This window comes from Piliocolobus tephrosceles, chromosome 17, assembly GCF_002776525.5.
Source record: "Piliocolobus tephrosceles isolate RC106 chromosome 17, ASM277652v3, whole genome shotgun sequence".
Lineage (NCBI taxonomy): Eukaryota > Metazoa > Chordata > Mammalia > Primates > Cercopithecidae > Piliocolobus > Piliocolobus tephrosceles.
This window is the reverse complement of record NC_045450.1, coordinates 41,698,750-41,702,118: the sequence shown is the minus strand read 5'-3', so window position 1 is coordinate 41,702,118 and position 3,369 is coordinate 41,698,750. Positions and strand designations below refer to the sequence as shown.

Here is a 3,369-nt window from a genome sequence, read left to right as displayed (position 1 = left end):
CATCCCCTCCACCCCTCTCCGTGCAGAATTCGAACCCCGAACCTCCCCCTTCCGCTCGCCCCAGCCCGGGCGCCGCAGCCCCGCGGCACGCGCGGCACTTACCCTCAGAGCTCCTGGTACTCACTCTCTGCGCTCCCGGCTCCGCGCTCTGCGCGAAACTGAAAGTAGAAGCTGCCTAGAGCTGCCCGACCAGTGCTTGGAACCGGCGGCTGCTGCCGAGAAATCACGTGGATTCGAGGTGCCAGCCCTAGCCAGATGGGGCTCGGGCGCGGGATGGGCGGGGGCCTAACACACCCCCTCCTCGCTGCGCCCACACCCTGGCACCTCCCTGGAGCCCCGCATCACACCCAAGGACAGTCCCAGGAGACGTGGGGGCGCTCGCCCCTTTCGTGGACGGGAAACTGAGGCAGGTGAGTGAAGATCGGCTCACATGCGGAGCGCAGGTAGGTGGGGACTCCGCGCTGAGACCCTGTCTCAGTGCCTCAGTGGAGACTGGGTTGGATGGGAGGGGGTATGCAGTGCAGGAGGAGGGGACTTAGAGATTTTAGAGCCTCCAGGATGAACTAGGGGAGAAGGGAATGGCAGCAGCATTCGTTCCTATTCACTGAGCCCCTGGTTGGCTGACCTGGGAAAAACAGTCTACCAATTTATCTCATTAAGTAACCCTAAAATACTCCTGCAGGCATCACCCTATTTTCCAGGTGAGCCACTGAGGCTCAGGGAGGACAGAGGTGAAGGATCTTGCCCCAGTCACATGAGGAATCACAGGCAGAAAGGGGGAGATGGAAAGAGGGAGGAGGGAGAGCAGGGAAGGAGAGAAGCAACTGGAGGGGGCAGAAGGAAGGGGAGGTGGCTCTCCCAGGATGGGGTCAGGGGCCGTCCTCAAAGTCCAGCTTCAGCTCCTCCAGGTTTCTGCCTACAACCTGGGACAGGGGGCTCCTCTCCCCCTGGACATATCCATCCTGTGGGCAGCTGCGCCTGCTGGGAAGGCCTTCCACCCACCTCCCAGACATCCCACAGGGAAGCAACTTTCACTCCCAGACGGATGATGTTCCCCTGCCTCCCAGGCCAGGACGGGGTGTGGGTGTGAGGATGCTGCAAGGTAGTGGTCAGGACACAAGCATCAGCATCGGACATCCCAGGTTCAAGTCTTACTCTCCACCTTACTGACTGTGTTAGATAGGCCCAATGCCTTGACTCCTCTGTTCATACAGGAGTGCACCTCCAGGGCAGGAGTCAGGGACCCCCCGAGGTTCTTTTGTTGTTGCTGAGACTGAGTTTGACTCTTTTCCCCAGGCTGGAGTGCAGTGGTGCGATCTCAGCTCACTGCAACCTTCACGTCCCAGGTTCAAGCGATTCTCCTGCCTCAGTCTCCAGAGCAGCTGGGATTACAGGCATGTGCTACCACGCCCAGCTAATTTTTGTATTTTTAGTAGAGACGGAGTTTCACCATGTTGGCCGGGCTGATCTTGAACTCCTGACCTGTGATCTGCCTGCCTCGGCCTCCCCAAAGTGCTGGGATTACAGGCGTGAGCCACCGTGCCCAACCCCGGGACCCCCAGGTTCTAAGTCCCCTCCTGCACAGCATTCCCCCTTCCCTCCAACCTAGTCCCCACCCTGGGCGGGGGTGTGCCTCAGCCTGGAGTCCCCGCCCATCCATGCTCTGCAGGTGAGCCGACCTTCACCTGCCTACCTCAATGTCCTGTCCACAAAAGGGGCAAGAGCCCCTGAGTCTCCTGAGATTGCCCCTGGGTGTGGTGCGCAGAGGCTCAGGGAGGTGCCAGGATGCAGGCTCTACAGGGAGTGGGTGTGCCAGGCCCCCACTCATCCTGCACCTGCATTCCCATCTGGGTCCAGGCTGGCACATCAGTTTTGCCGTCTGTAAGATAGGGATGATGTTAATACTAACTCCGCATAGAGTGGTTGTGATCATTTGATGACTTAAAGTTGAGACTGATGCAATCTGTACCTGAAGCCCATAAGCTGCCCTTATATTTTTGTTCCCTTTTGCAGGCCCCAAATCCCCATGAGACTTGAACTGCCTTCCTCCTAGGACCAACTCAAATATCTGCAAATTGCATGACAGCTTACAGTGGGAAGGGCACAGGCTTTGCAGTGATTGCTTGTGTGTGACTCCCAGCTTCACCACTCCCGGTTGTATAACCTCAGACAAATGCCTTGACCTCCCCTGGCCTCAGCTTCCTTATCTGTCAAGTGGGGTATTTCTAGCCTCCCCAGGCCACTGAGGGGCATGGTGGGAATGGATGAGAATGTGGGTGTGAGCTGTATGCATGGGAGGGATTGATTATGTTTCAGTATGTGCCTGCTAGGAAGGCCTTCCACCTACCTCCCAGACATCCTACAGGGAAGCAGCAGGTTCACTGAGCACCGACTGGATGATTGGTCCTACACGAAGTCCCAAGAAAGACACAGACCTGCTCCCTGTGCAGGCAGGATTGACAGACATATTAACAAATAACCACAGTGCAAGACACACATGCAGGTCATTTTCAGATGCATTTAATTCTGAACAGCCCCATGAGGAGGGCAGCACAAAGATTATTATCCCATTAGGCAGATGAAGAGGCTGAGGTCCAGATAGATCAAGCGAGTTGCTGAAGGACACACAGCAATCAGGGGCAGAGCTGGGTCTTGAACCTGGAGTCCTTTTCACTCTGGGGATACCAGGCCTGCCAGAAAGGTTATCACCAAAGGGTTCTGGAAGGGCGATCTTCTCAAACTTTCCCTGTCCTCAGACTGGCTTGTGGCCTGAGAGTCCACTATTAGCACATCACACCTTTGGTTAAAAATGTGCCAGCCCTTGGCCGGGCGTGGTGGCTCAAGCCTGTAATCCCAGCACTTTGGGAGGCCGAGACGGGCGGATGACGAGGTCAGGAGATCGAGACCATCCTGGTTAACACGGTGAAACCCCGTCTCTACTAAAAAATACAAAAAACTAGCCTGGCGAGGTGGCAGGCGCCTGTAGTCCCAGCTACTCGGGAGGCTGAGGCAGGAGAATGGCGGAAACCCGGGAGGCGGAGCTTGCAGTGAGCTGAGATCCGGCCACTGCACTCCAGCCTGGGCGACAGAGCGAGACTCCGTCTCAAAAAAAAAAAAGCAAAAAAAAAAAAGAAGTGCCAGCCCCTCCGGTGTCAATCAAATGGCCATCAGTCATTTACACTTGATTGTGAAGAAGCCAATCAGATTTTATGGGTTGGAGATGAGAAGGAATCTTGAGTGTTTGGACTTTTGGGTGGGAAACTGGAGATGTGAGAGGAAAGTCTGACAGCAGAGAACTCAGGAAGTGGGTGGGGAGGGAGTCGGGGTTAACTGGAGGATGGAGTTGAGTCCGCATGACCTGACACCTCT

The 3,369-nt window shown here is 56.0% G+C and overlaps 1 protein-coding gene across 4 annotated transcripts in view; it reads right to left on the bottom strand.

The window, feature by feature from the left end:
- The window catches only part of NLRC5 (NLR family CARD domain containing 5), an 87,989-nt gene extending 87,748 nt beyond the window's left edge, over nucleotides 1-241 (bottom strand). For all 4 annotated transcript variants that reach the window (XM_023209987.3, XM_023209991.3, XM_023209989.3 and 1 more), the window contains exon 1: nucleotides 103-241. The gene's annotated coding sequence lies outside the window, so the exon portion shown is untranslated. The remainder of the gene's footprint in view (nucleotides 1-102) is intronic.
- Nucleotides 242-3,369: the final 3,128 nt, after the last annotated feature.